A 24,878-nucleotide genomic window follows, 5' to 3' on the forward strand; every position below is an offset into this window, starting at 1 on the left:
AAATATGGAGAAAAAATTGACAGGGGTTCCCCCATATTTAATCAACCAGCACCGGGCTCTGCGCCTGGTCCTGGTTCCAAAAATACGGGGGACAAAAAGCGTAGGGGTCCCCCGTATTTTTGAAACCAGCACCGGGCTCCACTAGCTGGACAGATAATGCCACAGCCGGGGGTCACTTTTATACAGTGCCTTGCGGCCGTGGCATCAAATATCCAACTAGTCACCCCTGGCCGGGGTACCCTGGGGGAGTGGGGACCCCTTCAATCAAGGGTTCCCCCCCCCAGCCACCCAAGGGCCAGGGGTGAAGCCCGAGGCTGTCCCCCCCATCCAATGGGCTGCGGATGGGGGGCTGATAGCCTTTGTTGAAAGTAATGAATATTGTTTTTAGTAGCAGTACTACAAGTCCCAGCAAGCCTCCCCCGCAAGCTGGTACTTGGAGAACCACAAGTACCAGCATGCGGCGGAAAACCGGGCCTGCTGGTACCTGTAGTACTACTACTAAAAAAATACCCCAATAAAGACAATACACACACACCTTGAAAGTATAACTTTAATACATACATACACACCTCCATATACACATACTTACCTTATGTTCACACGAGGGTCGGTCCTCTTCTCTAGTAGAATCCAAGGGGTACCTGTTGAAAAAATTTTACTCACATAATCCAGTGTTTTAGGCTCCTCGGATAATCCATTTGTAATCCACGTACTTGTAAAAATAAAAAAACGGGACACCCGACCACGAACTGAAAGGGGACCCATGTTTTCACATGGGACCCCTTTCCCCGAATGCCAGAAACCCCCTCTGACTGATGTCTAAGTGGGTTTCTTCAGCCAATCAGGGAGCGCCACGTTGTGGCACCCTCCTGATCGGCTGTGTGCTCCTGTACTGTCTGACAGGCGGCACACGGTAGTGTTACAATGTAGCGCCTATGCGCTCCATTGTAACCAATGGTGGGAACTTTCAGGTCAGCGGTTGACCGAAAGTGACCTCACCGCTGACCTGAAAGTTCCCATTATTGGTTACAATGGAGCGCATAGGCGCTACATTGTAACACTGCCGTGTGCCGCCTGTCATACAGTACAGGAGCACACAGCCGATCAGGAGGGTGTCACAACGTGGCGCTCCCTGATTGGCTGATGGAACCTTCTTGGACTTAAGTCAGAGGGGGTTCCAGGCATTCGGGGAAAGGGGACCGATGTGAAAACATGGGTCCCCTTTCAGTGCGAGGTCGGGTATCCGTTTTTTTATTTTTACAAGTACGTGGATTACAAAAGGATTTACCGAGGAGCCTAAGACACTGGATTATGTGAGTATAATTTTTTCAACAGGTACACCATGGATTCTACTGGAGAAGAGGACCGACCTGCGTGGGAACATAAGGTAAGTATGTGTATATGGAGGTGTGGATGGATGTATTAAAGTTATACTTTCAAGGTGTGTGTGTGTTGTCTTTATTGGGGTATTTTTTTAGTAGTAGTACTACAGGTACCAGCGGGCCCATTTTTCCACCACATGCTGGTACTTGTGGTTCTCCAAGTACCAGCTTGCGGGGGAGGCTTGCTGGGCCTTGTAGTACTGCTACTAAAAACAATATCATTCACTTTGAACAAAGGCTATCAGCCCCCCATCCGCAGCCCATTGGATGGGGGGGGACAGCCTCGGGCTTCACCCCTGGCCCTTGGGTGGCTGGGGGGGGACCCCTTGATTGAAGGGGTCCCCACTCCCCCAGGGTACCCCGGCCAGGGGTGACTAGTTGGATATTTGATGCCACGGCCGCAAAGGCACTGTATAAAAGTGACCCCCGGCTGTGGCATTATCTGTCCAGCTAGTGGAGCCCGGTGCTGGTTTCAAAAATACGGGGGACCCCTACGCTTTTTGTCCCCCGTATTTTTGGAACCAGGACCAGGCGCAGAGCCCGATGCTGGTTGTTTAAATATGGGGGAACCCCTGTCCATTTTTTCCCCATATTTCTGCAACCAGGATCGGCTCAAAGAGCCCGAGGCTGGTTTGGTTTAGGAGGGGGCACCCCACGCATTTTTTTTTTTTACATTTAAACATTTTTTTTTTTTTTTACAAGGTGCACAATGAAGCCCAGCACGGATCTCTCAGATCCGGCCGAGATTCATTGTATTAAAGTCGGCAGTGTTTTACAAGTCACTCACGTAAAACACTGCCAAAAAAACGAATGACATCGACATCGGAAAACCCGAAAATGCAGAATACGGCAGCTTAGTAAATTAGTCGTAATCAATTCAAAAAGTTGCATATTTACACTTTCGATGTCATTCGTGATTGAACTTTGACCTCAAACGGGAAAATACGAATCTTAGTAAATTTACCCCTATGTTTTTCTTCTTGGGATTGTTTTATTAAAAGTGTATTCTGTTTTATTAGGTATTTTCTACCAATGGAGTTCATTTTGAATACCATAATAAAGAAGATTATTTTACATATCTAAGGTATGGAAATTATTTGAATGATATTTGATGATATGGTGTTATTATAGTTGCAATAGCCAATAGTAATTAGTAATATATATTTGTTTCTAAATTCAGTAAATTAAATGCATAATGTCAAAAGACTATTATATTCCCCACTAGCTGATACTCTCTACAGATGCGCTCGAAACAGGTTACCGTTCCCAATTGTAGTCCACGTGGATCGTAAAGAATGAAAAAGTAAAAAAATTGTGAAAAACTCATGTCGACCTTTTGTCATGTCGATCTAGTAAATGTCGACCTAGCGACCCTGTCGCTCTAGAAACCATGTCGACCTAATGCACGTTGACCAATAATGGTCGACCTAATGACTGTAGACCTAAGTGTGGTCGACCTAGAGTCCAGATACCCTCCCCTAAGGAGCGGTTTCCTTTATACAGTGTGGGGTATATTTACTAAGGTCCCGATTTTGACCGAGATGCCATTTTTTCTTCAAAGTGTCATCTCGGTAATTTACTAAGCAAAAATCACGGCAGTGATGAGGGCATTCGGAATATTTTGGAAGTCCTTGGAAAAAATCACGAATCAACACACCATCGGTCAAATACGCCTGCAATTTGGTAGAAATCGGTCATTTACTAAAAAGTGCAAAACACAAACACTGCCGACAATAGCCAAACAATGCCGTGCTAAAATACAAATCATGAAAAAGTGCTAAAAAAAAACAGACCTGCTTTTTTATCCCGTGTTTGTATAGGCATGCACGGATCCATGAGATCCGTGCATGTTTATCAGTGGGAAGGGGTGGGAAATGTTATAATTTTACAAAAAAAAATGCGTGGGGTCCCCCCTCCTAAACCAAACCAGCCTTGGGCTCTTTGAGCCGGCCCTGGTTGCAAAAATATGGAGAAAAAATTGACAGGGGTTCCCCCATATTTAATCAACCAGCACCGGGCTCTGCGCCTGGTCCTGGTTCCAAAAATACGGGGGACAAAAAGCGTAGGGGTCCCCCGTATTTTTGAAACCAGCACCGGGCTCCACTAGCTGGACAGATAATGCCACAGCCGGGGGTCACTTTTATACAGTGCCTTGCGGCCGTGGCATCAAATATCCAACTAGTCACCCCTGGCCGGGGTACCCTGGGGGAGTGGGGACCCCTTCAATCAAGGGTTCCCCCCCCCAGCCACCCAAGGGCCAGGGGTGAAGCCCGAGGCTGTCCCCCCCATCCAATGGGCTGCGGATGGGGGGCTGATAGCCTTTGTTGAAAGTAATGAATATTGTTTTTAGTAGCAGTACTACAAGTCCCAGCAAGCCTCCCCCGCAAGCTGGTACTTGGAGAACCACAAGTACCAGCATGCGGCGGAAAACCGGGCCTGCTGGTACCTGTAGTACTACTACTAAAAAAATACCCCAATAAAGACAATACACACACACCTTGAAAGTATAACTTTAATACATACATACACACCTCCATATACACATACTTACCTTATGTTCACACGAGGGTCGGTCCTCTTCTCTAGTAGAATCCAAGGGGTACCTGTTGAAAAAATTTTACTCACATAATCCAGTGTTTTAGGCTCCTCGGATAATCCATTTGTAATCCACGTACTTGTAAAAATAAAAAAACGGGACACCCGACCACGAACTGAAAGGGGACCCATGTTTTCACATGGGACCCCTTTCCCCGAATGCCAGAAACCCCCTCTGACTGATGTCTAAGTGGGTTTCTTCAGCCAATCAGGGAGCGCCACGTTGTGGCACCCTCCTGATCGGCTGTGTGCTCCTGTACTGTCTGACAGGCGGCACACGGTAGTGTTACAATGTAGCGCCTATGCGCTTCATTGTAACCAATGGTGGGAACTTTCAGGTCAGCGGTTGACCGAAAGTGACCTCACCGCTGACCTGAAAGTTCCCATTATTGGTTACAATGGAGCGCATAGGCGCTACATTGTAACACTGCCGTGTGCCGCCTGTCATACAGTACAGGAGCACACAGCCGATCAGGAGGGTGTCACAACGTGGCGCTCCCTGATTGGCTGATGGAACCTTCTTGGACTTAAGTCAGAGGGGGTTCCAGGCATTCGGGGAAAGGGGACCCATGTGAAAACATGGGTCCCCTTTCAGTGCGAGGTCGGGTATCCGTTTTTTTATTTTTACAAGTACGTGGATTACAAAAGGATTTACCGAGGAGCCTAAGACACTGGATTATGTGAGTATAATTTTTTCAACAGGTACACCATGGATTCTACTGGAGAAGAGGACCGACCTGCGTGGGAACATAAGGTAAGTATGTGTATATGGAGGTGTGGATGGATGTATTAAAGTTATACTTTCAAGGTGTGTGTGTGTGTGTTGTCTTTATTGGGGTATTTTTTTAGTAGTAGTACTACAGGTACCAGCGGGCCCATTTTTCCACCACATGCTGGTACTTGTGGTTCTCCAAGTACCAGCTTGCGGGGGAGGCTTGCTGGGCCTTGTAGTACTGCTACTAAAAACAATATCATTCACTTTGAACAAAGGCTATCAGCCCCCCATCCGCAGCCCATTGGATGGGGGGGACAGCCTCGGGCTTCACCCCTGGCCCTTGGGTGGCTGGGGGGGGACCCCTTGATTGAAGGGGTCCCCACTCCCCCAGGGTACCCCGGCCAGGGGTGACTAGTTGGATATTTGATGCCACGGCCGCAAAGGCACTGTATAAAAGTGACCCCCGGCTGTGGCATTATCTGTCCAGCTAGTGGAGCCCGGTGCTGGTTTCAAAAATACGGGGGACCCCTACGCTTTTTGTCCCCCGTATTTTTGGAACCAGGACCAGGCGCAGAGCCCGATGCTGGTTGTTTAAATATGGGGGAACCCCTGTCCATTTTTTCCCCATATTTCTGCAACCAGGATCGGCTCAAAGAGCCCGAGGCTGGTTTGGTTTAGGAGGGGGCACCCCACGCATTTTTTTTTTTTACATTTAAACATTTTTTTTTTTTTTTTACAAGGTGCACAATGAAGCCCAGCACGGATCTCTCAGATCCGGCCGAGATTCATTGTATTAAAGTCGGCAGTGTTTTACAAGTCACTCACGTAAAACACTGCCAAAAAAACGAATGACATCGACATCGGAAAACCCGAAAATGCAGAATACGGCAGCTTAGTAAATTAGTCGTAATCAATTCAAAAAGTTGCATATTTACACTTTCGATGTCATTCGTGATTGAACTTTGACCTCAAACGGGAAAATACGAATCTTAGTAAATTTACCCCTATGTTTTTCTTCTTGGGATTGTTTTATTAAAAGTGTATTCTGTTTTATTAGGTATTTTCTACCAATGGAGTTCATTTTGAATACCATAATAAAGAAGATTATTTTACATATCTAAGGTATGGAAATTATTTGAATGATATTTGATGATATGGTGTTATTATAGTTGCAATAGCCAATAGTAATTAGTAATATATATTTGTTTCTAAATTCAGTAAATTAAATGCATAATGTCAAAAGACTATTATATTCCCCACTAGCTGATACTCTCTACAGATGCGCTCGAAACAGGTTACCGTTCCCAATTGTAGTCCACGTGGATCGTAAAGAATGAAAAAGTAAAAAAATTGTGAAAAACTCATGTCGACCTTTTGTCATGTCGATCTAGTAAATGTCGACCTAGCGACCCTGTCGCTCTAGAAACCATGTCGACCTAATGCATGTTGACCAATAATGGTCGACCTAATGACTGTAGACCTAAGTGTGGTCGACCTAGAGTCCAGATACCCTCCCCTAAGGAGCGGTTTCCTTTATACAGTGTGGGGTATATTTACTAAGGTCCCGATTTTGACCGAGATGCCATTTTTTCTTCAAAGTGTCATCTCGGTAATTTACTAAGCAAAAATCACGGCAGTGATGAGGGCATTCGGAATATTTTGGAAGTCCTTGGAAAAAATCACGAATCAACACACCATCGGTCAAATACGCCTGCAATTTGGTAGAAATCGGTCATTTACTAAAAAGTGCAAAACACAAACACTGCCGACAATAGCCAAACAATGCCGTGCTAAAATACAAATCATGAAAAAGTGCTAAAAAAAAACAGACCTGCTTTTTTATCCCGTGTTTGTATAGGCATGCACGGATCCATGAGATCCGTGCATGTTTATCAGTGGGAAGGGGTGGGAAATGTTATAATTTTACAAAAAAAAATGCGTGGGGTCCCCCCTCCTAAACCAAACCAGCCTTGGGCTCTTTGAGCCGGCCCTGGTTGCAAAAATATGGAGAAAAAATTGACAGGGGTTCCCCCATATTTAATCAACCAGCACCGGGCTCTGCGCCTGGTCCTGGTTCCAAAAATACGGGGGACAAAAAGCGTAGGGGTCCCCCGTATTTTTGAAACCAGCACCGGGCTCCACTAGCTGGACAGATAATGCCACAGCCGGGGGTCACTTTTATACAGTGCCTTGCGGCCGTGGCATCAAATATCCAACTAGTCACCCCTGGCCGGGGTACCCTGGGGGAGTGGGGACCCCTTCAATCAAGGGTTCCCCCCCCCAGCCACCCAAGGGCCAGGGGTGAAGCCCGAGGCTGTCCCCCCCATCCAATGGGCTGCGGATGGGGGGCTGATAGCCTTTGTTGAAAGTAATGAATATTGTTTTTAGTAGCAGTACTACAAGTCCCAGCAAGCCTCCCCCGCAAGCTGGTACTTGGAGAACCACAAGTACCAGCATGCGGCGGAAAACCGGGCCTGCTGGTACCTGTAGTACTACTACTAAAAAAATACCCCAATAAAGACAATACACACACACCTTGAAAGTATAACTTTAATACATACATACACACCTCCATATACACATACTTACCTTATGTTCACACGAGGGTCGGTCCTCTTCTCTAGTAGAATCCATGGGGTACCTGTTGAAAAAATTTTACTCACATAATCCAGTGTTTTAGGCTCCTCGGATAATCCATTTGTAATCCACGTACTTGTAAAAATAAAAAAACGGGACACCCGACCACGAACTGAAAGGGGACCCATGTTTTCACATGGGACCCCTTTCCCCGAATGCCAGAAACCCCCTCTGACTGATGTCTAAGTGGGTTTCTTCAGCCAATCAGGGAGCGCCACGTTGTGGCACCCTCCTGATCGGCTGTGTGCTCCTGTACTGTCTGACAGGCGGCACACGGTAGTGTTACAATGTAGCGCCTATGCGCTCCATTGTAACCAATGGTGGGAACTTTCAGGTCAGCGGTTGACCGAAAGTGACCTCACCGCTGACCTGAAAGTTCCCATTATTGGTTACAATGGAGCGCATAGGCGCTACATTGTAACACTGCCGTGTGCCGCCTGTCATACAGTACAGGAGCACACAGCCGATCAGGAGGGTGTCACAACGTGGCGCTCCCTGATTGGCTGATGGAACCTTCTTGGACTTAAGTCAGAGGGGGTTCCAGGCATTCGGGGAAAGGGGACCCATGTGAAAACATGGGTCCCCTTTCAGTGCGAGGTCGGGTATCCGTTTTTTTATTTTTACAAGTACGTGGATTACAAAAGGATTTACCGAGGAGCCTAAGACACTGGATTATGTGAGTATAATTTTTTCAACAGGTACACCATGGATTCTACTGGAGAAGAGGACCGACCTGCGTGGGAACATAAGGTAAGTATGTGTATATGGAGGTGTGGATGGATGTATTAAAGTTATACTTTCAAGGTGTGTGTGTGTGTGTTGTCTTTATTGGGGTATTTTTTTAGTAGTAGTACTACAGGTACCAGCGGGCCCATTTTTCCACCACATGCTGGTACTTGTGGTTCTCCAAGTACCAGCTTGCGGGGGAGGCTTGCTGGGCCTTGTAGTACTGCTACTAAAAACAATATCATTCACTTTGAACAAAGGCTATCAGCCCCCCATCCGCAGCCCATTGGATGGGGGGGACAGCCTCGGGCTTCACCCCTGGCCCTTGGGTGGCTGGGGGGGGACCCCTTGATTGAAGGGGTCCCCACTCCCCCAGGGTACCCCGGCCAGGGGTGACTAGTTGGATATTTGATGCCACGGCCGCAAAGGCACTGTATAAAAGTGACCCCCGGCTGTGGCATTATCTGTCCAGCTAGTGGAGCCCGGTGCTGGTTTCAAAAATACGGGGGACCCCTACGCTTTTTGTCCCCCGTATTTTTGGAACCAGGACCAGGCGCAGAGCCCGATGCTGGTTGTTTAAATATGGGGGAACCCCTGTCCATTTTTTCCCCATATTTCTGCAACCAGGATCGGCTCAAAGAGCCCGAGGCTGGTTTGGTTTAGGAGGGGGCACCCCACGCATTTTTTTTTTTTACATTTAAACATTTTTTTTTTTTTTTACAAGGTGCACAATGAAGCCCAGCACGGATCTCTCAGATCCGGCCGAGATTCATTGTATTAAAGTCGGCAGTGTTTTACAAGTCACTCACGTAAAACACTGCCAAAAAAACGAATGACATCGACATCGGAAAACCCGAAAATGCAGAATACGGCAGCTTAGTAAATTAGTCGTAATCAATTCAAAAAGTTGCATATTTACACTTTCGATGTCATTCGTGATTGAACTTTGACCTCAAACGGGAAAATACGAATCTTAGTAAATTTACCCCTATGTTTTTCTTCTTGGGATTGTTTTATTAAAAGTGTATTCTGTTTTATTAGGTATTTTCTACCAATGGAGTTCATTTTGAATACCATAATAAAGAAGATTATTTTACATATCTAAGGTATGGAAATTATTTGAATGATATTTGATGATATGGTGTTATTATAGTTGCAATAGCCAATAGTAATTAGTAATATATATTTGTTTCTAAATTCAGTAAATTAAATGCATAATGTCAAAAGACTATTATATTCCCCACTAGCTGATACTCTCTACAGATGCGCTCGAAACAGGTTACCGTTCCCAATTGTAGTCCACGTGGATCGTAAAGAATGAAAAAGTAAAAAAATTGTGAAAAACTCATGTCGACCTTTTGTCATGTCGATCTAGTAAATGTCGACCTAGCGACCCTGTCGCTCTAGAAACCATGTCGACCTAATGCATGTTGACCAATAATGGTCGACCTAATGACTGTAGACCTAAGTGTGGTCGACCTAGAGTCCAGATACCCTCCCCTAAGGAGCGGTTTCCTTTATACAGTGTGGGGTATATTTACTAAGGTCCCGATTTTGACCGAGATGCCGTTTTTTCTTCAAAGTGTCATCTCGGTAATTTACTAAGCAAAAATCACGGCAGTGATGAGGGCATTCGGAATATTTTGGAAGTCCTTGGAAAAAATCACGAATCAACACACCATCGGTCAAATACGCCTGCAATTTGGTAGAAATCGGTCATTTACTAAAAAGTGCAAAACACAAACACTGCCGACAATAGCCAAACAATGCCGTGCTAAAATACAAATCATGAAAAAGTGCTAAAAAAAAACAGACCTGCTTTTTTATCCCGTGTTTGTATAGGCATGCACGGATCCATGAGATCCGTGCATGTTTATCAGTGGGAAGGGGTGGGAAATGTTATAATTTTACAAAAAAAAATGCGTGGGGTCCCCCCTCCTAAACCAAACCAGCCTTGGGCTCTTTGAGCCGGCCCTGGTTGCAAAAATATGGAGAAAAAATTGACAGGGGTTCCCCCATATTTAATCAACCAGCACCGGGCTCTGCGCCTGGTCCTGGTTCCAAAAATACGGGGGACAAAAAGCGTAGGGGTCCCCCGTATTTTTGAAACCAGCACCGGGCTCCACTAGCTGGACAGATAATGCCACAGCCGGGGGTCACTTTTATACAGTGCCTTGCGGCCGTGGCATCAAATATCCAACTAGTCACCCCTGGCCGGGGTACCCTGGGGGAGTGGGGACCCCTTCAATCAAGGGTTCCCCCCCCCAGCCACCCAAGGGCCAGGGGTGAAGCCCGAGGCTGTCCCCCCCATCCAATGGGCTGCGGATGGGGGGCTGATAGCCTTTGTTGAAAGTAATGAATATTGTTTTTAGTAGCAGTACTACAAGTCCCAGCAAGCCTCCCCCGCAAGCTGGTACTTGGAGAACCACAAGTACCAGCATGCGGCGGAAAACCGGGCCTGCTGGTACCTGTAGTACTACTACTAAAAAAATACCCCAATAAAGACAATACACACACACCTTGAAAGTATAACTTTAATACATACATACACACCTCCATATACACATACTTACCTTATGTTCACACGAGGGTCGGTCCTCTTCTCTAGTAGAATCCAAGGGGTACCTGTTGAAAAAATTTTACTCACATAATCCAGTGTTTTAGGCTCCTCGGATAATCCATTTGTAATCCACGTACTTGTAAAAATAAAAAAACGGGACACCCGACCACGAACTGAAAGGGGACCCATGTTTTCACATGGGACCCCTTTCCCCGAATGCCAGAAACCCCCTCTGACTGATGTCTAAGTGGGTTTCTTCAGCCAATCAGGGAGCGCCACGTTGTGGCACCCTCCTGATCGGCTGTGTGCTCCTGTACTGTCTGACAGGCGGCACACGGTAGTGTTACAATGTAGCGCCTATGCGCTCCATTGTAACCAATGGTGGGAACTTTCAGGTCAGCGGTTGACCGAAAGTGACCTCACCGCTGACCTGAAAGTTCCCATTATTGGTTACAATGGAGCGCATAGGCGCTACATTGTAACACTGCCGTGTGCCGCCTGTCATACAGTACAGGAGCACACAGCCGATCAGGAGGGTGTCACAACGTGGCGCTCCCTGATTGGCTGATGGAACCTTCTTGGACTTAAGTCAGAGGGGGTTCCAGGCATTCGGGGAAAGGGGACCCATGTGAAAACATGGGTCCCCTTTCAGTGCGAGGTCGGGTATCCGTTTTTTTATTTTTACAAGTACGTGGATTACAAAAGGATTTACCGAGGAGCCTAAGACACTGGATTATGTGAGTATAATTTTTTCAACAGGTACACCATGGATTCTACTGGAGAAGAGGACCGACCTGCGTGGGAACATAAGGTAAGTATGTGTATATGGAGGTGTGGATGGATGTATTAAAGTTATACTTTCAAGGTGTGTGTGTGTGTGTTGTCTTTATTGGGGTATTTTTTTAGTAGTAGTACTACAGGTACCAGCGGGCCCATTTTTCCACCACATGCTGGTACTTGTGGTTCTCCAAGTACCAGCTTGCGGGGGAGGCTTGCTGGGCCTTGTAGTACTGCTACTAAAAACAATATCATTCACTTTGAACAAAGGCTATCAGCCCCCCATCCGCAGCCCATTGGATGGGGGGGACAGCCTCGGGCTTCACCCCTGGCCCTTGGGTGGCTGGGGGGGGACCCCTTGATTGAAGGGGTCCCCACTCCCCCAGGGTACCCCGGCCAGGGGTGACTAGTTGGATATTTGATGCCACGGCCGCAAAGGCACTGTATAAAAGTGACCCCCGGCTGTGGCATTATCTGTCCAGCTAGTGGAGCCCGGTGCTGGTTTCAAAAATACGGGGGACCCCTACGCTTTTTGTCCCCCGTATTTTTGGAACCAGGACCAGGCGCAGAGCCCGATGCTGGTTGTTTAAATATGGGGGAACCCCTGTCCATTTTTTCCCCATATTTCTGCAACCAGGATCGGCTCAAAGAGCCCGAGGCTGGTTTGGTTTAGGAGGGGGCACCCCACGCATTTTTTTTTTTTACATTTAAACATTTTTTTTTTTTTTTACAAGGTGCACAATGAAGCCCAGCACGGATCTCTCAGATCCGGCCGAGATTCATTGTATTAAAGTCGGCAGTGTTTTACAAGTCACTCACGTAAAACACTGCCAAAAAAACGAATGACATCGACATCGGAAAACCCGAAAATGCAGAATACGGCAGCTTAGTAAATTAGTCGTAATCAATTCAAAAAGTTGCATATTTACACTTTCGATGTCATTCGTGATTGAACTTTGACCTCAAACGGGAAAATACGAATCTTAGTAAATTTACCCCTATGTTTTTCTTCTTGGGATTGTTTTATTAAAAGTGTATTCTGTTTTATTAGGTATTTTCTACCAATGGAGTTCATTTTGAATACCATAATAAAGAAGATTATTTTACATATCTAAGGTATGGAAATTATTTGAATGATATTTGATGATATGGTGTTATTATAGTTGCAATAGCCAATAGTAATTAGTAATATATATTTGTTTCTAAATTCAGTAAATTAAATGCATAATGTCAAAAGACTATTATATTCCTCACTAGCTGATACTCTCTACAGATGCGCTCGAAACAGGTTACCGTTCCCAATTGTAGTCCACGTGGATCGTAAAGAATGAAAAAGTAAAAAAATTGTGAAAAACTCATGTCGACCTTTTGTCATGTCGATCTAGTAAATGTCGACCTAGCGACCCTGTCGCTCTAGAAACCATGTCGACCTAATGCATGTTGACCAATAATGGTCGACCTAATGACTGTAGACCTAAGTGTGGTCGACCTAGAGTCCAGATACCCTCCCCTAAGGAGCGGTTTCCTTTATACAGTGTGGGGTATACTTACTAAGGTCCCGATTTTGACCGAGATGCCGTTTTTTCTTCAAAGTGTCATCTCGGTAATTTACTAAGCAAAAATCACGGCAGTGATGAGGGCATTCGGAATATTTTGGAAGTCCTTGGAAAAAATCACGAATCAACACACCATCGGTCAAATACGCCTGCAATTTGGTAGAAATCGGTCATTTACTAAAAAGAGCAAAACACAAACACTGCCGACAATAGCCAAACACTGCCGTGCTAAAATACAAATCATGAAAAAGTGCTAAAAAAAAACAGACCTGCTTTTTTATCCCGTGTTTGTATAGGCATGCACGGATCCATGAGATCCGTGCATGTTTATCAGTGGGAAGGGGTGGGAAATGTTATAATTTTACAAAAAAAAAATGCGTGGGGTACCCCCTCCTAAACCAAACCAGCCTCGGGCTCTTTGAGCCGGCCCTGGTTGCAAAAATATGGAGAAAAAATTGACAGGGGTTCCCCCATATTTAATCAACCAGCACCGGGCTCTGCGTCTGGTCCTGGTTCCAAAAATACGGGGGACAAAAAGCGTAGGGGTCCCCCGTATTTTTGAAACCAGCACCGGGCTCCACTAGCTGGACAGATAATGCCACAGCCGGGGGTCACTTTTATACAGTGCCTTGCGGCCGTGGCATCAAATATCCAACTAGTCACCCCTGGCCGGGGTACCCTGGGGGAGTGGGGACCCCTTCAATCAAGGGTCCCCCCCCCCCAGCCACCCAAGGGCCAGTGGTGAAGCCCGAGGCTGTCCCCCCCATCCAATGGGCTGCGGATGGGGGGCTGATAGCCTTTGTTGAAAGTAATGAATATTGTTTTTAGTAGCAGTACTACAAGTCCCAGCAAGCCTCCCCCGCAAGCTGGTACTTGGAGAACCACAAGTACCAGCATGCGGCGGAAAACCGGGCCCGCTGGTACCTGTAGTACTACTACTAAAAAAATACCCCAATAAAGACAATACACACACACCTTGAAAGTATAACTTTAATACATACATACACACCTCCATATACACATACTTACCTTATGTTCACACGAGGGTCGGTCCTCTTCTCCAGTAGAATCCATGGTGTACCTGTTGAAAAAATTATACTCACATAATCCAGTGTCTTAGGCTCCTCGGATAATCCATTTGTAATCCACGTACTTGTAAAAATAAAAAAACGGGACACCCGACCACGAACTGAAAGGGGACCCATGTTTTCACATGGGACCCCTTTCCCCGAATGCCAGAAACCCCCTCTGACTGATGTCTAAGTGGGTTTCTTCAGCCAATCAGGGAGTGCCACGTTGTGGCACCCTCCTGATCGGCTGTGTGCTCCTGTACTGTCTGACAGGCGGCACACGGTAGTGTTACAATGTAGCGCCTATGCGCTCCATTGTAACCAATGGTGGGAACTTTCAGGTCAGCGGTTGACCGAAAGTGACCTCACCGCTGACCTGAAAGTTCCCATTATTGGTTACAATGGAGCGCATAGGCGCTACATTGTAACACTGCCGTGTGCCGCCTGTCATACAGTACAGGAGCACACAGCCGATCAGGAGGGTGTCACAACGTGGCGCTCCCTGATTGGCTGATGGAACCTTCTTGGACTTAAGTCAGAGGGGGTTCCAGGCATTTGGGGAAAGGGGACCCATGTGAAAACATGGGTCCCCTTTCAGTGCGAGGTCGGGTATCCGTTTTTTTATTTTTACAAGTACGTGGATTACAAAAGGATTTACCGAGGAGCCTAAGACACTGGATTATGTGAGTATAATTTTTTCAACAGGTACACCATGGATTCTACTGGAGAAGAGGACCGACCTGCGTGGGAACATAAGGTAAGTATGTGTATATGGAGGTGTGGATGGATGTATTAAAGTTATACTTTCAAGGTGTGTGTGTGTTGTCTTTATTGGGGTATTTTTTTAGTAGTAGTACTACAGGTACCAGCGGGCCCATTTTTCCGCCACATGCTGGTACTTGTGGTTCTCCAAGTACCAGCTTGCGGGGGAGGCTTGCTGGGCCTTGTAGTACTGCTACTAAAAACAATATCATTCACTTTGAACAAAGGCTATCAGCCCCCCATCTGCAGCCCATTGGATGGGGGGGACAGCCTCGGGCTTCACCCCTGGCCCTTGGGTGGCTGGGGGGGACCCCTTGATTGAAGGGGTCCCCAATCCCCCAGGGTACCCCGGCCAGGGGTGACTAGTTGGATATTTGATGCCACGGCCGCAAAGGCACTGTATAAAAGTGACCCCCGGCTGTGGCATTATCTGTCCAGCTAGTGGAGCCCGGTGCTGGTTTCAAAAATACGGGGGACCCCTACGCTTTTTGTCCCCCGTATTTTTGGAACCAGGACCAGGCGCAGAGCCCGATGCTGGTTGTTTAAATATGGGGGAACCCCTGTCCATTTTTTCCCCATATTTCTGCAACCAGGATCGGCTCAAAGAGCCCGAGGCTGGTTTGCTTTAGGAGGGGGCACCCCACGCATTTTTTTTTTTTACATTTAAACATTTTTTATTTTTTTTTACAAGGTGCACAATGAAGCCCAGCACGGATCTCTCAGATCCGGCCGAGATTCATTGTATTAAAGTCGGCAGTGTTTTACAAGTCACTCACGTAAAACACTGCCAAAAAAACGAATGACATCGACATCGGAAAACCCGAAAATGCAGAATACGGCAGCTTAGTAAATTAGTCGTAATCAATTCAAAAAGTTGCATATTTACACTTTCGATGTCATTCGTGATTGAACTTTGACCTCAAACGGGAAAATACGAATCTTAGTAAATTTACCCCTATGTTTTTCTTCTTGGGATTGTTTTATTAAAAGTGTATTCTGTTTTATTAGGTATTTTCTACCAATTGAGTTCATTTTGAATACCATAATACAGAAGATTATTTTACATATCTAAGGTATGGAAATTATTTGAATGATATTTGACGATATGGTGTTATTATAGTTGCAATAGCCAATAGTAATTAGTAATATATATTTGTTTCTAAATTCAGTAAATGAAATGCATAATGTCAAAAGACTATTATATTCCCCACTAGCTGATACCCTCTAGGATACTTACAACAGATATTTAGTGGCATATTCAATTAGCCATGGCCTGCGGCAGGGGCGTATTAAGGGGGTCATTCCGACCCGATCGCACGCTGCACTTCCTCACAGCCGTGCGATCGGGTCGGAAATGTGCATGCGCGGCAGCCGCATTGCAGAGGCGCGTCTTTGCCACCAGGCAGCGACACCGCGAACGAAGAAAGCAGTCGCAGCGGTGACTGCAAGAAGATTGACAGAAGGAAGGCGTTCCGGGGCGTCAACTGACCGTTTTCTGGGAGTGGTGCAGCGAACGCAGGCGTGTCCAGGCGTTTGGAGGGCAGATGTCTGACGTCAATTCCGGGACCTGCATCGCTGGATCGATCGTACAGGGTAAGTAACTATTACCCTGGTCTAGTTCTACACAACTTTTTTTGCATAGCAGGGCTGCACAAGCGATCGCAGCCCTGCTATGCAAAAAAGCCCTCCCCTATAGGTGGCGTCGAGTTGATCGCATGGGCAGCAAAAAGTTGCTACGTGCGATCAACTCAGAATGACCCCCTAAGAGAGGAGGGGCGTGTGTGAAGTCTCCGTCAGGGCCCCCTCCTCTCTAGCGGTGTGTGTGTAAGTGCTAGTAGACTGTATAAAGTATAAAGTGACATGACAGCAAAATAAGGAGCACACGGCAGAATGTTGCCCATTAAATGCTGATGTGTGTTACGTTCTAGTAAGAAAAATACAAACATAATCCAGTGGAAAATCTTAGGTCTTGTGGAGCAGTGTTGTTGCTTTTTGATTGAGATCGTTTTCAACAATTAAACTGCATGGGAAATATTACAACCTGGAACTTCTGATCCTGTTTATGCTCAATATTTAATAGGTCAATGCTTCTAACTAGCAAAACAAGGCTACTAAAAGTATTGCCCTATTAAATATTGGGCATAAACCAGAGCAGAAGCGCCAGGTATTACAAATCAACGCTTCATAAATAAACACCCATGTATATGACAATTCTCGGCTCACTTGTTGGTCACAACTAGAGATGTGCAGCGGGCACTTTTCGTGTTTTGGTTTTGGATATGGATCCCTGCTTGTGTTTTGGATCTGGATTGGTTTTGCCAAAACCACCCTTTCGGGTTTTGGTTTTGGATCTGGATGATTTTTGGAAAAAAAAACAACAACAAAAAACAGCTAAAATCACAGAATTTAGGGGTAATTTTGATCCTACAGTATTATTAACCTCAATAATATTAATTTCCACTCATTTTCAGTCTATTCTGAACACCTCACACCTCACAATATTGTTTTTAGGCCAAAAGGTTGCACCAAGGTCGCTGGATGACCAAGCTAAGCGATACAAGTGGGCGGAAAAAACACCTGGCCCATCTAGGAGTGGCCTTGCAGTGGCAGACAGGATGGCACTTTAGAAAAAATAGGCCCCAAAGAGCACATCATGCAAAGAAAAAAAGAGGTGCACCGAGGTCTCTGGGTGACCAAGCTAAGTGACACAAGTGTGTCACACAAACACCTGGCCCATCTAGGAGTGGCACTGCAGTGGCAGACAGGATGGCACTTTAGAAAAAATAGGTCCCAAAGAGCACATCATGCAAAGAAAAAAAGAGGTGCACCGAAGTCGCTGGGTGACTAAGCTAAGAGACACAAGTGTGCGGCACAAACATCTGGCCCATCTAGGAGTAGCACTGCAGTGGCAGACAGGATGGCACTTTAGAAAAAATAGGCCCCAAAGAGCACACCATGCAAAGAAAAAAAGAGGTGCACCGAGGTCGCTGGGTGACTAAGCTAAGCGACATAAGTATGCGGCACAAACACCTGGCATCACATGAAACACCAGTGTCTCCGAAACCAGAACAGGCAAAACGTCATCATCCCGCTGTCGGATTCTCGCTGTCGGATTCTCGCGGGATTTGGATCCCATATAAACAGCCGCGCATCGCCGCCATTTTCACTCCGGACTTGAAGAGTGAGGGAGACAGACCTCTGTCTCTCTGTGGGTGGTGGCGTCGGATGGGGTTAGTGCGTGCTCTGTAGGGGTGCTGCTGCAGTCACTGTGGTGTACATGTGCTGTGTTAGGGGTGCTGTCCTGGCTGTCACAGGTGTTTCATGTGCTGCAGCTGTACATGGGTGTTGCTGTTCTGGCTGTCACTGTGTTGTACAGGGTGCAGGGGTACTGTCCTCCTGTATGCTGTAAAATATAGGGGTGCTGCTGGCCCTGTATGTTGTAAAAATTCAGAGGTGCAGTTGTTAAACCATTAAAAGCACACTGCTCCTGTATGCTGTAAAATATAGGGGTGCTACTGGCCCTGTATGTTGTAAAAATTCAGAGGTGCAGCTGTTAAAAATGTAAAGCACACTGCTGTATGCTGTAAAATATAGGGGCGCTGCTGGCCCTGTATGTTGTAAAAAGTCAGAGGTGCAGCTGTTAAACATTATTATTATTATTTTATTATTATCCTTTATTTATATGGCGCCACAAGAGTTCCGCAGTGCCCAATTACAGAGTACATAAATAAATAATCAAAACAGGAAAACAGCAACTTACAGTTGAAGACAATATAGGACAAGTACAGAGTAAATAAACATAGCTACATCAGCAGATGACACTGGAATAAGTATCAGGTGGCAGAGGACTGCTGGAGTTGATGCAGTTGAAGATTATTAAAGTAAGAGGATAAGCACATGAGGGAAGAGGGCCCTACTTGTGAGAGCTTACATTCTAAAGGTGAGGGGTAGACAGACAGGGGTGACACAGACGGGGTACATATAGAGCGTGGAACAGAGGGTTAGGATGAGATTTGGCTGGGTTTGGTGAAGAAGTGGGTCTTGAGAGCCCGTTTGAAATTTTGTAGAGAGAGGGAGAGGTAGGAAATTCCAGAGAATTGGAGCAGCATATGAAAAATCTTTGAGGTAGGAGTGGGAGGAAGTAGTCAGGAGGCAGGAGAGTCGGCGTGCATTAGCAGAGCAAAGAGGACTGGTGGGAGTGTAAGGGGAGATAAGGTCAGAGATGTAAATGGGAGAGGAGTGGGTGAGGGCTTTGCAAGTGAGTGTGAGAAGCTTGAAATGGATTCTGAAAGGGAAGGGAAGCCAAGGAAGGTCTTGTAGGAGAGGAGAGGTGGACGTAGTGCGTTTGGTGAGGAAAATGAGCCGGGCAGCAGCATTGAGGATAGATTGCAGTGGAGAGAGGTATTTGTCAGGAATGCCAGTCAGGAGGAGATTATAGTAGTCCAGTCTGGAGATGACCAGTGAGTGGATAAGGGTCTTAGTAGCGTCCTGGGTCAGAAAGGGTCTGATCCTGGAAATATGTTTTAGATAAAAACGGCATGTTTGTGAGAGGTGCCGAATGTGTGGTTTGAAGGAGAGGGAGGAGTCAAGGATTGCTCCAAGACAGTGCACTTGGGGGCTAGAGGAGATAGTTGTGCTATCAATAGATAATGAGATTTTGAGAGGTGAGGTTATGCAGGAGGGAGGGAAGATGATCAGCTCGGTCTTAGACATGTTAAGTTTAAGAAAGTGCTGGGACATCCAACAGAGATAGCAGAGAGACAGTTGGAGATTCGAGTGAGGAGAGCAGGGGAGAGGTCCGGAGAGGAAAGATAGATTTGAGTGTAATCAGCATAGAGATGATATTGGAAATCAAAAGAGCTAATGAGCTCACCTAGTGAGGATGTATAGAGAGAGAAAAGAAGAGGACCAAGGACAGAGCCTTGGGGTACACCTACAGTTAGTGGAAGTGAGGGGGAGGTGGAGTCATGAGAGGAGACAGAGAATGAACGGTCAGAGAGGTAGGAAGAAAGCCAAGAGAGGGCAGTATCACGCAGACCAATGGAGAAAAGGATTTGCAGTAAGAGAGGGTGGTCCACAGTGTCAAAAGCAGCAGAGAGATCAAGAAGAATAAGTAGAGAGTAGTGGTCTTAGATTTAGCAGCATGGAGGTCATTGCAGACTTTTGTAAGGGCAGTTTCAGTGGAGTGGAGTGGAGTGGAGTGGAGTGGAGTGGAGAGGACGGAAGCCAGACTAGAATGGGTCAAGCAGTGAGTGTGAGGAAAGAAAGGAAGTAAGGCGGTTGTAGACAATACGCTCAAGGAGTTTGGAGGTAAAAGGGAGAAGAGAGATGGGTCGGTAGTTGGAGAGAGTGTTTGGATCAAGGGTAGGTTTTTTAAGAATAGGAGAGATGAGTGCATGCTGGAAGGCAGAGGGGACAGTGCCTGATGAGAGGGAGAGATTGAGAAGGTGGGAAAGATGGGAACAGGCAGAAGGAGAGAGGTAGCAGAGGAGGTGGGAGGGTGTTAGGGTCTCCTGCCCTGTGCTGCCACGTCGTCATGGCAACCGGGAGACAAGTGCTAGCGGAGTAACCTGAGCGCAGCTGATACTCCGGTTCGGGTCTTTTGCTGTGCAGTGGTTACAGGCTCTGTGCACGGCAGGGGATCCGGTGCTGGTTTTTGTGCTCACAGTCTGTGAGGTCTGAGTGGGGCGTGGACAGCACCTGCTATATAAGGCCTCTTCTCAGGTTAAGCAGCTGCTGCTGAATCTTTGTTGGTTAGTCAGTTCCTGAAAGCTAGCTAGTACTGTGTAGCTTTGTATTTGTTGTTGCTTACTGCAAATAGGCCTTGGGGTTTGATACTACACTCTGCCAATCCAGACCTAGCAGTAAGACTGGAGTCAGTCGTTTAACTTGCTGGGGTTCTTTTGCTACTCTGTGAACTTAGCAAGTTTGCGGCTGTATTCTCAGACTTGCCTGCCTAAATCCTTTCTCACTGTGCAAGGTGTTCAGGTGCCAGTTTAGTGGCAGTAAGCTGAACCTGTGCACTGCAAGTGAGGATTAGGATTGTGGAGACTCTCCTTGTGTCTATCATTCCATCTCTGACCAAGGAGTTTACTGCCACACCCGTTGGTAACCCTTTAGGGTTTTGCTGTTGCCCTTAGCAACAGCATTTCAGGTTCTCTACGTATTAAAACACAACATCTTGCTTTTTCCATCTGAGCATTCCTAATACTAGGAAGACACCCAGTTTCTTAGCCTCTGGGCTTCTCTGTTCACTTTGTGTTTATTTTGTTACACTATCACCTTCTGTGTACGTAATGTCATATTCCCCAGTCTGTGTCTGAGTTAATTTGTTTTGCATCCCTATCCGTTCAGACACCAGTACATTCCTGCAGGCACTGGTGTGCATAACAGTTCAGACACCAGTACATTCCTGCAGGCACTGGTGTGCATAACAGTTCAGACACCAGTACATTCCTGCAGGCACTGGTGTGCATAACATATTCAGCAGCCCAATACTCCTGTTGAAATTTTGTGGGAATATGGAGCATACCCCTCAAAATACGTTGCAACAGGTGGTCGATCAGGTGCAGGTCCTGACTCGACAATTTAATGATTTATCCATTAAAATGCACACCTCCCAGGCCGCTGGCGGAGCTCCCGCAGCAGCAGCACCTTCAGGGGTTAAGGAGCTGAAAGTAAATCTCCCGGATCATTTTTCTGGAGATCGCTCGCAGTTCTTTAGTTTCAAGGAGAGCTGCAAGCTATACTTCCGGCTTAGGCCTCAGTCTTCTGGGTCGGAGATTCAGCGGGTGGGCATAGTGATTTCCTTGCTACAAGGAGACCCACAGGTCTGGGCATATGGGTTGCAGCCTGACTGTCCGTCGCTTAAAAGTGTTGATGCTTTTTTTACGGCACTGGGCATGTTGTATGATGACCCTGACAAGACGGCCTCAGCCGAGGCTTAGATTTCGATCCTTAAGCAAGGGCGAAGGCCAGTTGAGGTTTACTGTACGGAGTTTCGGAGGTTGGCCCATGATACCCAGTGGAATGACCCAGCCCTGAGACACCAGTACCGAAGAGGTCTTTCTAACCAGATAAAAGACCAACTGGTAGAATATCCCTTGCCTGATAGCTTGGATCAGCTCATGCAGTTATCCATCCGGGTGGCTAGACGGCTGAGAGAGCGTAGGCTTGAAAGGGAGACCGAGGTTTCCTTCTTTCCCAAGGGAACCTCAGACTCTGAGGAATTTTCCGAGTTGCCTATGCAGATTGGGGCTACCCGCCTCTCCTCGCGTGAGAAGACGCGGAGGAGACAGCAGGGGTTGTGTTTGTACTGTGGGCATAAAGGTCATGTGGTAGTATCATGTCCAGAAAAGCCGGAAAACTTCAGGGCCTGAGGGTGATGGGAAATATCCTGTCAGGCCAGAAGTCAGAATTTCCCAAGAAGACTTTTATCATACCGGTGACCTTGAAGATCCTCGGTCAAACTGTCAAGACTGAGGCCTTTGTGGACAGTGGGGCCGACGGGGTTTTTATGGACCGCCAATTCGCCCTGAAACACTCTGTTCCCTTAGTACCCTTGGCATTGGAAATTGAGATTTGTGGGTTAAACGGGGAACCATTATCCCAAGGTAAAATTACCTCTTGCACTAGCCAGATTTCTTTGTTTATTGGAGCCACACACTCTGAAAAATTGTCCTTTTATGTGACTGTCTGTACTTTTGCCCCATTGGTGTTGGGGTTAGCCTAGTTAAGGGCCCACAATCCTCAATTTGACTGGGTCTCTGGGGAGATTCTTAGTTGGGGTACTGATTGTTTCAGGAGTTGCTTGAGCATTCCAGTCAGGCTCTCGCAGCTAAGTTTGCCAGGATTGCCAGGGTGTTATGCAGATTTTGCGGATGTGTTCTCCAAAAAAGTTGCAGAGGTACTACCTCCCCATCGCCCCTATGACTGTGCCATTGATTTGTTGCCGAATGCTAAGCTTCCCAAGAGCAGGTTGTACTCCCTGTCACGTCCTGAGACTCAGGCTATGGCAGAGTACATTCAGGAGAACTTGGCTAAGGGATTTATCAGACCTTCACAGTCTCCAGTTGGGTCGGGGTTCTTCTTCGTGGGTAAAAAGGACGGTTCGTTGCGACCCTGCATCGACTTCAGGGAATTGAACCGTATCACGATTAAAAACTCATACCCACTGCCTCTCATTTCGGTCTTGTTTGACCAGCTTCGTACTGCCACCATTTTTTCTAAGATTGACCTACGCGGGGCGTACAATCTAATCCGAATAAGAGAGGGGGATGAATGGAAGACTGCCTTTAATACCCACTCAGGGCATTATGAATATTTGGTGATGCCTTTTGGGCTCTGTAATGCCCCGGCAGTCTTCCAGGATTTCATGAACGATGTACTCAGGGAATATTTGGATAGATTCTTAGTTGTATACTTAGATGACATCCTAATCTTCTCCCATTCCCTGGAGGAACATCGGAAGCATGTACGCTTAGTCCTCCAGAAACTCAGAGACCACCGGCTTGGGGCGAAGCTGGAGAAGTGCGAATTGGAAGTTCAGCAAATCGCATTTCTAGGATATATTATCTCCCCAGAAGGTTTCCAAATGGAGGGTTCCAAGGTACAGGCAGTCCTGGATTGGGTGCAGCCCACTAGTTTGAAGGCGCTTCAGCGTTTCCTGGGCTTTGCGAATTTTTATAGACGGTTTATCACTGGATTTTCGTCTATAGTGGCGCCCTTGGTGGCACTCACTAAGAAAGGGGCGGATGTTGCTCACTGGTCTTGTGAGGCTAAAGCGGCTTTTGCCCGTCTCAAAAGGGCATTTGTCTCGGCCAAGGTGCTGCGACACCCAGATCCAGAGCGTCCTTTTGTGGTGGAGGTGGATGCCTCTGAGATGGGTATTGGGGCAGTGCTCTCTCAGATGGGAGTGTCTGATAATCGCCTTCATCCCTGTGCTTACTTTTCCCGTAAATTTTCGCCTGCCGAGATGAATTATGACGTGGGTAACCGGGAATTGTTGGCTATTAAGGATGCACTCGAGGAGTGGAGACACTGGCTTGAGGGGGCTAAGTTTGTGGTCTCAATTCTCACCGACCATAAGAATCTGGCATATTTAGAGTCAGCGAAGCGTCTCAATGCCAGGCAGGCACGATGGGCTTTGTTTTTTGCTCGCTTTAATTTTTTGATAACATATCGCCCTGGGTCAAAAAACATCAAGGCTGATGCGCTCTCGCGGAGTTTTGCTCCAATCCAGGAGACCACCGAGGAGCCGTTGCCCATTGTTTCCCCATCATGTATTAAAGTGGGCATTACCCAGGACCTCTTGTCATTAGTCCTTAGAGCACAGGAGCAGGCTCCTCCAGACCTTCCGGTAGGTCTTTTGTTTGTGCCTGCTAGGTTAAGACAGCGAGTGTTCCTGGAATTCCATGCCAAGAAGTCGGCAGGTCACCCGGGTATTGCCAGAACTCGGGAGTTGCTATCTAGGGCGGTGTGGTGGCCCTCGGTGGCTAAGGATGTGGATCAGTGGGTTCGGGCATGTGACATCTGTGCCCGAAATAAGACTCCTAGAGGGGTTCCTGTTGGCCCATTACATCCACTCTCTATTCCATCTAAGCCATGGACCCACATTTCAATGGATTTTGTGGTGGACTTGCCCAAATCCTCGGGGATGACAGCCATCTGGGTTGTCGTTGACAGGTATTCGAAGATGGCGCACTTCGTTCCACTGGTTGGGCTGCCATCGGCCAGACGCCTGTCTGAATTATTTATGCTGCATGTTGTGCGTCTCCACGTGTTGCCACTTGATGTGGTCTCTGACCGCGGATCCCAGTTTGTGGCCAAATTCTGGAGGGCATTTTGTTCCGATCTCCAGATTTCTGTCAGCTTGTCGTCAGGCTACCATCCGCAGTCTAATGGGCAGACTGAAAGGGTGAACCAGTCCTTGGAGCAGTTCCTCAGGTGTTATGTCTCCAAGTGTCAGACTGACTGGGTTGCTCATCTGTCCATGGCGGAGTTTGCCTATAACAACGCGGCTCACTCTGCTACAGGGATCTCTCCCTTAATTTGTGTGTATGGGCATCATCCTAAGGCCAATTCTTTTGACCCCCTGGA

General features: G+C 46.9%; 1 protein-coding gene across 2 annotated transcripts in view; it reads left to right on the top strand.

Annotated features, from left to right (window-relative positions):
* Window positions 1–9,094: 9,094 nt before the first annotated feature.
* LOC134958454 (interferon-induced very large GTPase 1-like) overlaps window positions 9,095–24,878 on the top strand; it is a 58,424-nt gene continuing 42,640 nt past the window's right edge. For both annotated transcript variants that reach the window (XM_063941075.1, XM_063941074.1), the window contains exons 1-3: window positions 9,095–9,161; window positions 12,444–12,508; window positions 15,789–15,853. The gene's annotated coding sequence lies outside the window, so the exon portion shown is untranslated. The remainder of the gene's footprint in view (window positions 9,162–12,443; window positions 12,509–15,788; window positions 15,854–24,878) is intronic.

This window comes from Pseudophryne corroboree, chromosome 9, assembly GCF_028390025.1.
Source record: "Pseudophryne corroboree isolate aPseCor3 chromosome 9, aPseCor3.hap2, whole genome shotgun sequence".
NCBI lineage: Eukaryota > Metazoa > Chordata > Amphibia > Anura > Myobatrachidae > Pseudophryne > Pseudophryne corroboree.